General features: G+C 39.5%; 1 protein-coding gene across 4 annotated transcripts in view; it reads left to right on the top strand.

The window, feature by feature from the left end:
* Window positions 1-12,640, top strand: part of TLN2 (talin 2) — a 425,009-nt gene that overhangs the window by 188,538 nt on the left and 223,831 nt on the right. The window contains exon 4 of one of the 4 annotated variants that reach the window (XM_087428086.1): window positions 12,066-12,116. The exons of the other annotated variants lie outside the window; for them this stretch is intronic. The gene's annotated coding sequence lies outside the window, so the exon portion shown is untranslated. The remainder of the gene's footprint in view (window positions 1-12,065; window positions 12,117-12,640) is intronic. 4 annotated transcript variants of the gene reach the window in all.

Genomic DNA, 12,640 nt, shown 5'->3' on the forward strand with positions numbered 1-12,640 from the left:
TTTGTATCTAACCACCACATCCCGCCCCCCAGCCCCCAGCACAGTGTGGTGCACCCAACAGGTGTTAAATATCTGTTGATTTGTCATTGAAAATCCTCTTTCACTCCATGACCCCTCTACCTGGACATAAAATCTAGCTGGTAGAACCATTTCCTTCCCTTTTGTCAATGCTAGGGAGATGCTGATTATTTTTCCAACGTTTCCTCTTTTTTCTGATTATGAATCAATATTCTGTATAGCACGGTCGGTGCCACGGTCTGCTGCTGCTAGGAAGTGTTTTCCTTGCCTTCTCCTTAGTGCGAGCGCTGTCCTCAGTCCCTATTGGACGCTTAGGCTCTCCTTAGACAAAGAAGGGGCTGCACGACTACCCTCTGTTTTTACCCTTTACAATGATGGCAGCAGATGGCAAGAAGTTTTTAAAATACAACGTGTTGCTGACCTGGTTATCGTCCAGTCCTGGGTCTTGATGGCAAGGCCTTTAGTAACTAGACTGGGTTTGTAACACCGCAGTGGTCTGAGGGACAATGGATAATGAGTCTGCCTCCTAGGGAGATCTTTTTCTTTCTTCTTTCCACCAGAAAAGCACTCTGTTAAAAGTAAGCCATGTTCTTTGAAATAATATCTCCTCACTGCTTAGGACCAATTTTTGTACTTAATAGGTGACGTCTGCTGGACTGAATTAATCAATATCCATTCTGTCACTGCTGTGATGACTTTATATTATGTACAAATGTTGGTGTAAGAATTCAGCACTTGCTCTCTTTAGCTCAAAATGGTATTCCAGGGCTTACTACCCAATCTCTTAAAGTGTTGAAATCAGTTGTCTCTGAGGTAGAACTTGAAAAGAACTACAGTTATATGCTGAATCAAGACGTTTTGGTCAACAAGGGACCAAATATATGACAGCCGTCCCATAAGATTAGTACCATATAGCCTAGGTGTGTAGTAGGCTGTGCCATCTAGGTTTGTGTAAGTACACTCCATGATGTTGGCACAATGACGAAGTCACCTAATGACACGTTTCTCAGAGCGTATCCCTGTTGTTAAGTGATGTGTGACTATATTAGGGATTATTCATAGCTTTGTAAGAGAAATAAGCAGTATTCAGGAATATGTAGATGGTAGCAGGGGATACAGGTAGTAGTTAAGAGCTAAAACTTGGGGCTCAGACTTCTGAATTGGGATCCTGCTCTGCCACTCATTGGTTCTGTGACTGCGGGTAATTTATTTGTCCTCTCTTTCTCTCAGTTTCTTCACTTATAAAATGGGTTTACCTTCATAGGATTGTTGTAGGGTATTTGCAAGATTGAATACATAGAATCAAGTCTATGGTAAACACTCAATAAGTGTACGTTGTTCTTATCAATGTACTTTGCTCCTTTTTTTGTTATAATTTATGTGACAAGGAAAGGTCAGGAATTAAAAATTCACCTTCATAGTTATTTAGAATGGTCACTTTACACTGTAATTCCTTTAAAGTAGGCAAAGCTGTATATAGTGTGTATTGCATAGAGAAGGGATCCTGTGTCCTACAGAACATACATACAGCTGACACGGAGCAAATGGAACACATGCCCATTGCTGGTATGAATGTAAAATGATACAACCTTTTTGGAAAACAGCTGGGCAGTTTCTTCAACTTTTTGTTTCTTACAGTTTTATTTTTAATATCTAACTCTTTCAATTCATATAAATCTCATTATGGTATATAGTATGAATCATGATGTAACTTAATTTTTTTCACATAAGCAATTTGCCCAGCATCACTTTTTGAATAAACATAATACTTATCATATGTCCCAGACATTCTACTCCTTGGTATGTATTCAAGAGAAATGTAGGCTATGTCCTTACAAAGACTTCTACACAGAATCACAGGCAGGACAGTAGATACATGCACCTGTTACTATGAGCTTTATTTATAATAGCCCCCCATTGGAAACTAGTCAAATGTCCATCCATATATGAAAGGATCAATAAATTATGCTGTATCCCTTCCAGGGAATAAGACTCAGCATTAAAAACAAGTGAACTATTGGTATATGCAGCAACATGGGTGACTCTCAAAATAATTACGCGGAGTGAACAAAGCCAGAGAAAGATTTCTTTTATGTAAAATTCTTTGAAAATGCAAACTAATGTATAGTGACAGGAAACAGATTGGTTGTTGCCTCAGGATAGTGGGAGTGAGAATTAGGAGGGAGGGATTACAAAAGGGTATAGGAAAACTTTTGGGAGTAATGGATATGTTCATTATCTTGATTGTCATGGTTTCACAGGGATATACATATTTAAAATTTGTATACTTTTAGTATGTGTATTTTATTGTCTGTCAATTATACCTTAATAAAAGTGTTTTTTAAAAAAGTCAGATCTACTGTCTCAAAAAACCAGTACATTCACTCTGCTGCTATAGCATGGCCTTCATTGACTAGCTTAAATGAACATTTGCTAAATTGTTTTTTAGCAATTTTGTTTTATTTTGGAATTTATAGTGCTTTATTAGAATTTTTTGGAACAATATGTCCAAGAAAATTTGAATTGACTTTTCTGTCTTTTTATCAAGTTCTGTGTGGCAGGTAGAGATATTTGCGTTATTGCATTGACCGTATAATAAGCCATTACAGCATCTGAATATTCTAAAATTTTTTACACAGACTTTGAATCTTGCTGCTTGGAAATCTAAATAACCTCTCTTCCTAATTTTCCTCACTCTTTCTTCCCTTTCCTTCACCCCATCCCAATACCCTACCACCTTTCTGCTCAAAAGAACATTTCCTCCTCCATTGTAAAAGGAATGCAAAGGAAGCCTTCTTATTGGACATGACCAGACTTCAAATTAGTTTGTCAAAATTAGTTTAATTAGACTTGTAATTAATTTTTCAAAAAAAATTCAATTAAAATTGAGGACCATAAAAAGTTTTAACCTAGGGGCTGGCCCGGTGGCGCAGTGGTTAAGGTCGCGTGTTCCGCTTCGGTGGCTTGGGGTTCACCAGTTCAAATCCTGGGCGCGGACCTACTCACTGCTCATCAAGCCATGCTGAGGCAGTGTCCCATGTAGCAAACTAGAGGGACCTAAAACTAGGATATACAACTGTGTACTGGGGGCTTTGGGGGGAAAAAAGAAGAAAAGAGGAAGATTGGCAACAGCTCAGGGCCAATCTTCCTCAAAATAAATAAATTAATAAAAATAAAAAAATAAATAAAAAGTTTTAACCTAAAACATACACATTTAAATTTTGATTTAAAATACATACAAGTCTGTAACAAACTTCTGTGAATATGACTTTAATTGGAGTTCTGCAACATCTCACCGTGAACCACTCCCATGCTCTGGGTCTATAATTTCTGGTTTTGGGCTCTTTAAAGTAGAGTGGTGAATTCAAAAGATATTTGAGGAGTAATGTGAGTACAGACTCTCTATAATAAAAAAAATTCTTCTAATTCATTGACAATTGTCTGGCCCTCACCTAACTTGGCAGGAGTTCCCCCCCCCCCCCAGCAATTTATCAAAGTATTCTGAGTTTTTGTTCAAACGGCAATTCTCTCTTTTTGTCCATGTATTTCTGTGGTCCGTGTGATATTTAACTATGTAAATACCCAGTAATACAACTGGCTTGAATGGATTTAAGAAGCAACAGACTCTAGTAGGCATACCACTCAATGGTGGGTATAGCTCGCCCATTGAATTGTTGCTTTTAATTTGGCAAGTTGTTAAGAAGAGGTTGATTATGAGACTGTCTACTGTATGTGCAGGTTGTAGGAAATCAAACCACAGCAAACTATAAATCATTTATGCAGCCAGAATTCAAAGATAATAAAATTCACTATTAACATGTAGGTGGATTTTCTTTTAGTCTTTCATGTGCACATGCATATGTGTGTGTAGCTTATATTATTTTGTATCCTGCTTATGGAAAAAGCATGATGAATATCTTCAAACCTAAATACTTTTGTTTATCTCTAATTATCTCCCCTAAACTCCTAGAAATAAAGTTATCAGTCTAAAGAATGTGACCATATTTAAGGCCCTTGAAGAATATTGCCATATTGGCTGTCAAAAAAACTGTACATCTTATGGAGGGAAGTGTGTATTTCACTGTATTTCTTGCCAATTCAACAAGTGTTCTGGTAGTTGCTAACATGATGGAGGATGTTGTATGGATTTGTATTTTAAGGGTGTTATTGAGGATGAACTGTTTTTTCATTTCCTTGCCATTTGTATTTGTTCTTTTGTGAAAATTTTACTATTCTTGAACCATTTTGTATTGGATATTTGGTTTGTTTTCTTCCTGATTTTTTTGTTTTTGTTTTGTTTTGTTTTTTTGGTCAGCTCTAGCTAGTATCTCTCTGGTAGATCATAACTTTTTGGCATATTCTGTAGATGTATTTTCAAAGCTCATCACTTATCTTCTGACTTTATTTTACAATGTTTTTACTTGTTATATTGTGAGATCTCTTTGTGATTTCTTCTCTTGCATTGTTTTTACTGAGAAAAACCTTTCCAGTCTAACTGAAGTAAATTGCATAAATCTTTTGTTTTATGCTTTTAGTTTTAAAATCTAATTCTTTTAATTCATATAAATGTTATTGTGGTGTATAGTATGAAGTGTGATCTAAATTTTTTTTTAAGATAAACAATTTGTGTAGCACCACTTTTTGAATATTCTTTCATTTCCCTATGGAGTTTTGATGAAACTTTTATCACGTCTGAACACTGTATATGCACTAGATATCGTGTCTATTTCATTTATCTGTTTTTCCCATACCACCATGAGGATGTAATTATTTCAGCTTTATTGTGGTTTTACTGTCTGATGAGCAAGTTTCCCTTTTCTGCAACATTCCTTACTACTTTCAATATATTTTCTTCTGAAATAACTATTTCTGGATAGGTTGTAGCCCAGGCTTCTAGTGGTGTTGCAGGTTTCTCCCCAGTTTTCATCTTCTGTGAGTAATTTCACGGGGAATCTCATGTGAGTTTGAGGGCCTTTGCTATCTCGCCTGAACATTTGTCTCCTTGATTCTTAACATCATTGTACTCAACCTTTACTAAACAAGGTGCTTTTTGCTATTGCTTTTTCATCTGGTCTGAGTTGTCTCATTAATCTTATTTTCTTAGAAAGCACTTGATGAATAATAATTTTTCAGAAGAGCATCACAGAGATGATGTGTTCCTAGGAGCTGTGTGATCCTTGCCATCTGGACTGGCTCTGGTAGGGTAGAAGTGTCACCTGAGTGTGCGTCTTCAGGCAGGATTTCTATCTGCTTAGAAAAGGAGAAATGGCTGTGCAGTGCCACATGCCCGTAAAATGTCCCCATTGGGGTTTGGAGTTGAATATAAGGCTTCTTGGGGCTCAGATTGTTTGGACTGTCAGTTTAAAAATCACAGTGCACAGGCATTATCAGGAGCGTGATCAGCTGCTTTATTTTCAGACTGTCTACTTTCTGCATTTGGAGAAAATTGTACAGCAGCTGGAATGTGTCTGAGCAGAAGTCAGAAGTTAGCCAGGACAAGTCTGTTTGCCGCCTCTGTTACCAGTGAGTCCGGAGGGTCTGCCTGAAGATGATCGCAGTGACTTGAAGCCCATTCTTGGCATGGTCCCCTGGAGCCATCTCTTGGACTCCTCTTGGTGGTCACTACTGGTTTTGGCTTCTGAGTTGGCCCTGGCTAAGTGATACTGACATTTTACCTTCCTGTCTAATATGCGGAGGTACCCACTTGCCACGGAGTGCGTATTTATAAAAAGCTATTAGCAGACTTGAAGAAAGAAAAAACACAACTATAACAGAAGCGGGGATGCCCCAGCCACTCTCTCCCCTTTGTCATTCCTCTGCAAGCAGCCCTGTGTTGACTGTCACACCTGGATCAGACAGGCCTCCTGACACGGTCACAGCCCCGGCTGCCACCTTGTGCCTCTGACTGCTGAACTGCCTGTTTGAAGTGTCTGTCACACTGAATGGCTCTCCACTGGGATTTCTGTTCCTTTTGGTTTTCTGGAACTTCTAAATGAGATGTGTAGAGGAGGAGAGAGATTTTAGTGCTGAAGATGTAAAGGAATTTACACTTTCTACTGTCGAGGGGAACCATACTCTATAGCATTTGAAGTATGAGACTGGGAACAGAGTTTGTAGTCTTCCAGATGAGAAGTCCTTTCTGAAAAGAAAGGAGAATGTTGAAGGAGGTGAGTTATCCAAGCTGATGGTCTCAGGCGATTATTTAGATATGCATTTTGCTCCTTCCATAATAGCGAAGTGGGTCATAGTTGTCCAAGACCTTAGGAAACATTTTTAGAGTTACATTGGATTTGAAATTTAACTTGAAAGTTTTCCCCTATTCCTTCATCCACATTGTGTTGAGATACTCTCATAGACCTCTGTTGAACTTCGCTGACTATTTTCTGGTACAAGACTTGAAAACTTTTCTTTCTTTCTTCTCTTCCCACTCCCCAGTCTTCCCCACTTCCCCCAGGACAGAAAGGCAGGCCAGTGGACACAGGCGCCTGTTAACTGTAAGTTGATGACCTAGACCGTGGACCCCTCGTGTTGACAGAAGCCTCACTAGGAGCTCCTGGTCTGAGGGCTTGAATGTCACCATTGTGAACTGGTTGCATGTTAAAACACTTCTGTGTGCATTATGGGGAGGTTCTCATGGAGGCATAGAGTTCCAGTGAAGCCTGGGGTACTGGCTGTGTGCTGCTTCTCATGACTAATGTGTTGAGGGAGCCCACGTCTCCCTCCGCCCACTGGAGGAACAACAGTGCAGCAAGCTGGGGAGTTAGCATTCAACAGTCTCCCTCTTGGAACCACTTTGTTATTATGAAGGTGGTCGCTCCTCAAGCCTAGAGAACTTGCGGACGTGTAACAGTTTTCTGAAGCTTTCTGGTTTGTTTCGTCTGATAGGTTAGATTTTAGAGTGAAATATTGTGCTCAAGATGTTGAAAACCTTTCCCAGCTTTATGTGTACACAAGAAAGGTTCTGGTAGAAAACATGGGTTGTTCAAATGGCTCTTCTTCTGGAGTTGCTATTAACCCTGCAAATTAAACTCACGGCCTATAAACTAGTTTAGAGGATTGAACAGTTGTGCTCTTAATTTTTGCAGAATATCTTGGAAAAGCAAAGTAGCATTTCTAGCTGCGACCTATACTATGCTGTGTTTTCTCAGTTTGGATTAAGTTATGTTGCCTGGATGCTGAAATGTTTGGTTTTTAACTGAGCATAACAATGAATCTAGGTAAAAATGTAGTCTGTGTTGTCTACAAATCTTTCTTGGATTGGAAGTGTGGGGAGGGAGGTAGTGCTGCGTATTTTTCCTGAAAAATGTCATTTAATTTCCATGTTTGGCTCTGATAACACAGCTCTATTCCTTTAGAGAATGGTGAGAGAAAAATGGGGAAGCTGTTGGCGTGGGCTTATTCATAATTGTGGCTTTTCTTAGCTCATCTTCAGTTTATCTCCTTAGATGAGGTCACTCATGTGTCCCATTATCCAGTTATGATGGCTATGTATGTAATCTCTATTTTCATATTTCTACAAAAGGTATTATTTTTATAGCAAGGTAATTCTTGCCATAAGAGTTCAGCTTGACTTTTCCTTAATAACTGTAGTGGTTTGAATAGAGTTGCCTCCAAATTCACGTCTACCTGAAACCACAGAATGTGACCTTATTTGGAAATAGTCTTTGCAGATGCAATTACTTAAGGATGGAGATGAGCTCATACTGGATTAATCCAGTGACTGGTGTCCTTATATGAAGAGGAGAGGACACAGAGAGGCACACAGAAGAATGCCATCTGAAAACGGAGCCCACAGGAAGCTCAAGCAATCAAGGACCGATTCTCCCTTAGAGTCTTCAGGGGAGAGAGTGACCCACCAGCAACTTGATTCTTGACTTCTGGCTTCTATAGCTATGAGAGAATAGATTCCTATTGTTTTCAGACACCCAGTGTGTGGTAATTTTTTATGTCAGCTCTAGGGAACTGATATAACAACCAATACAAAATGGAGATTGAAGGTCAACCTCTTACTGACCCTCAGCTAAAGGTGCTCTGAGTTTAGCAAGGTTTTAAACTGCAGTGTTTATAATCAATGCACTAAAATGTTTCATATGCAAGAAGCTCCTGTGTCTGGTGCTCCTTCCATTTTAATTTGGTCAATATATTATAAAAGGCAATTTACCAGAATCCTGTACCACTTGAAGAAGCTTCCATGGTCTTTTTAATCTTAACTTTTGGAAGTAGTCTGTGAGGAGAGATGCCTTTTGTTTTGGTTGTTCCATCAAAGTGAATTTTCAAATTCCTTAAACCTGCTTCATGTAGCACCTGAGACTTAAGAAATTGATTGTCTCTCTTAAGTATTGATTTGTTCGCGTTATCGGTGCTCAACGACTTAGGTTAGAGTGTCAGCAAACAAGTTGAAAACTGAAGGATGCAAGATGATAATACTGTGCAGCAGTGTCCTTTTCAATGTTCAGTGGGAAACATGGCATTTGGGGCACAATGCTGCCCCACACTATTAGTATGAGGAGAAAGGAAGTCGATATGCAGTTACTGAGAGCAAGGAAAACCGTATCTTTAAAAGGGAAAATGACTCTTCTGGTCAGTAGAGAGAAAAATGCAGTATCTTGGTGATACTGATTCAGCCTTTCTGTGTGCCCCCAGCCCCATATTCTCAAATGTGCATTGGAAGCATAAATTGAGGTAGTTCAGCTCCCCATCCTGTGAAATTCAATTCTGCAGCAGTGATGTGTTCACCTGAAGCGGGGGTGCAGCTGCTTAGATGGTTGAGAAATGTCACCGAGATCGGGCAGTTTTGCATTTCAACATGATCTTTGGCTAGATTTCTTGGAACAGGAGCCCTCTCATTTGCTGTGAAGATCTCCCTGACCACAGAGGAATTGGCCCAATAGAACAGAACCCCATGTTTCCATTATCAGGTGCTCAAAAAGAATGGCAAAATCTGGAGATTTCGCCACACAGAATTTCTAGCTAATTCTTTCAAGGGGGCTTCCCGACACAGATGCGCTCAGCACATAAAATCAATTTGTAATAGAGAATCGCTTTGCTAGTTTTAGATGTCATGCGTGCACATTCAGGAAAACCTTGCTGGTATCCAGAGGAACACATGCTACCATCCTTCCTGAGAGGTGCTGCACGTGAGCTGGGCTTTTCTTGTTAATTCTGAAGGTATTAAGCACTGGAGTGTGAGGGGAGCAAAGGGAAGGGCAGTAACATCTTTGAATGTGAACTCGATCAGGCATTACTTACTCGATTTAATTTAGTCTGCAGGGTGTTCCTATGATTTGTAGGCATTGGTGTTCTTAATGTGGAAATGATTATTAGTCTTAATTTGGAAACTGAGGATCAGAAAGTCAAAATGATTTACTCTAGGTTGTATAATTAAGTAAATTGTAGAGACTTTTTTGGGGGCACATAAGGAAAAAAATGGGAAGGGGTGTGAGTGAAGGAGTATGCATGTGTCTGTAAGTGTAGGAGAATTTGTTTCTGATTTCAACCATTTAATTGCAACTTTGGAGGGATTCTTTCTGGTCCAGAGGGATGGGGAGTACCCAGCTTCCAGTCTCCATTCAGTCCAGCCTGTAGGTCGAGGGTCGAAGTGTGATCTGTCATTCCCTTATGTACTAAGCCTGTGCCCCTTGATATGTGCAAAGGGGGTGCGGAGAAAGCCATGGCTCCCCTTTCTTCCCTTAAACAATGTAATTCTTAATTAACATATAACATAATTATATATAACATATATATAATAGTGTAGAATTAAATAGCTTTTGTATTTACTGAAGAATTTTATATATTCTGTTTTTCACTTACAACGCAAACAAGTAGTGTTTTGTAATCATCTTATACATACACTCACTGAGTTTTCTTTTTTTATTTACTATGTAAATTGATTTTTCTTTTTTTGCCTATGTCAATGATAAAAGAGACAAAAGCCTCCTTAGTCCTGTACTGTATCATGGACAATCCAACTTTATCTTAATAAAAGGAGATGGAGTTTGGGTTTCCCTTGGGCCAGTCTATATCCTTAATAACCCCATAAGCTGTCCACGTAGCATCCATCACTGCCCAGACCAATTGCACAGAGGCTCTTGATGTTGCCCATTGTCTCTGCCTGTGTACCCTGCACAGCTGGCCCTGAGCGCCAGTCAGTCTTTCTTACTTCAGCTGATAGGGCTAATCAAGATGATCAGTATGGCCTCCCCTCTCATGGCACAATCACTAAGTGGATTTGCTTTACTTAATATCCATATGGAGTGACTGGGCAGTAGATTTTAACCAAGCCCTCTGCTGATAAACCTGTGCTGGAGTGGAAAAGAATTAAACATTATCGTACCAATGAAAGCAAAGCTTTTTGAGACAGGGTATCCCAAACCAGGTGAGTGTAGGTAAGTAGTATAGCACTATAGAATTATTTTCTAGATTCTCCGTGACTCAGCATGAAGGGGGGTATTGGTTTGAACACTTGTGGAAAATCATTTGTCTACTTTCGTTGAAAATCTCATAGCTCATAAATCAAAGGAAAAGGTAGCGTCTCTTATACAGTCCACCTAGTGATCTAGTGATGGTTCCAGTTATCAAAATCAAGTATAAATTTGTGAATGAGCTTTTGCTGGTTGTGTTGTTAAGAGAATGTAAATGTATCTTACCTTGATTTTAAACCATAGCTAATCTGTGCCAACACCAAGATCACCATTTGGTGTAGACAGTCAGCTCTGGGGTTACTGTTAATACTAATGTGGACAAAAATTCAGAATATACATTTTCTTCTAATCCTTTGCTTTTTTAGCAAGTTGAGGGTCATCATTAGGTAGGTTTTTACTTGATGTAGAACCTTTAGTTTTTGCTTTTTCTTTTGGGTTCATGTGTTTCATTTGGGAATGAGAATAAGTCTCGTAAGAAAGTAAAATATGAAGGAAGGGCATATGGACTTAAAGTTTAGAAAGATTTTTTGTTTATTTGTTATTCCATTGAAGAGTGACCCATCATATTCATCACTAATGTGAGTTCTGCTCTTAGTTGGTTCTTTCCTTGGAATATTATTGTAATTTTTCCTTTACTGTCAACTAGATTGTGGCTGAGATCCAGAATTTCCACTGTTTCCCTAACTACAGAGGAGAATGAGGGATCTGATACCTCAATAGGGGCCTGCGGATGTACCTTAAGGGCCTGGCTCCAAATGATTTTATAAGAGAGCTGCATGGGAATTTTGTAATCCACTCAGAAATAATATATTGGTGTTGGTTTTAAATGGCCAGTGTAACTCGATCCAGGAAGACACACTGTCTGACATGCAACTTTGCATGCTCTTTGCATATGGTTACATAATTCCATATTTATTCCCAAGTTTGAAAAACTTGGTCTTAGATGGCTTGCAATATTACTTTTCTGATGTATTTAAAAGTTTTTGTGACACTGCAGGAGGTTCCTTGCTTCTCACCTGATAGAGTCAGCCATCTCTGCCTTTCTGAGCAAATCCTCCTTTCTGTGACCCCTACAGGAAGGGTGGAGTGTTTTGACCCAGGGAGAGCTTGAAGTGGGAATGTCTCAAATGAGATAGGATGGATGAGTGTGCTGTTTTGTAGCTTTGTTTCAGAAATTGGGCTGTTGAAAGGCGTAAGGTTTTTCTCTTTGAGGGGTAGAGAGGAGAGAAAATATCACAGTTAAGAGGGAAAAGCAGACCAAAGAAATGGATAAGCTTTGACAGTTTTCCTCTGCTGCTTTGTCAGGTTGTCTTAAAGCACCAGAGTGCTGCCTTAATCCCTCAGCAGTTCTGCCTATTGTGTCAAAAGTGTGTGGGGTATATGCGTGTAAGATTATGTACATAAGCATATGATGGGAGTAAAGGCAAGAAGACATTTTTTTTAAGGTAAGTTTAAAGACTAAAAATAGCGCGTTAATATGACATCTACTGACCAAACAGGAAAAAACAATGAGACAAAGACAGATCAAGCCCATCTTAATCAGAGACTGTTGCCTTGGACTGCTGGAGCATGGTGACCTGAAAGCTATTTGTACCAATAACATCTGAGTTGCTTTTTATTTTCCAGCCTCCTCAGGGGAGTATTGTTGGGCTTTTGGGATAACTGGAAGATGAAGAGGTATGTATTGTCATTGTGCTGGTTGGTTATCAAGGCTGATGTTGGGGGCATTGTTGGGGGCAATAGCAGAAGGACCCATCCACAAATGTCATTTCTTGCATCTTGCAAACCACACAGAACTGTGAGGCTTAGCGCTTCATTAGCAAATGGCATATCTGCCTTCAGACTGTGACTCGGGTCCCTGACCTACTTTTCTGGTTACTCATGCCTAAATGAACCCGTTAGGAGAGCTCTTCCAAGTTGGAATCATCCTGATCACAACTGGAACCTTTCAAAATGCTGGCCTGTAGCAGCGTCCCCTACACTGGGATATGGTCAGTCTTTTGTGCCTGCAGTGTAAGCTGAGGATTTTTCACTATCAGAGACCACCTAATTATTCATCCATATAATTGAATTAAAGGTGAGAGGGCATATCTCTGATTAGGGCAAGGAGTATGAGGAAATGTCTTTTGCCATGAACTGGGCTTAGAGGTTTTAGCATCCCTTCCGTTAGAATGCAGTGGTGCTGGAGAGCCAGGAGGAAG

The sequence above is a fragment of the Ceratotherium simum genome, chromosome 3, assembly GCF_057802395.1.
Source record: "Ceratotherium simum simum isolate JZ-2026a chromosome 3, ASM5780239v1, whole genome shotgun sequence".
Taxonomy (NCBI): Eukaryota; Metazoa; Chordata; class Mammalia; order Perissodactyla; family Rhinocerotidae; genus Ceratotherium; species Ceratotherium simum.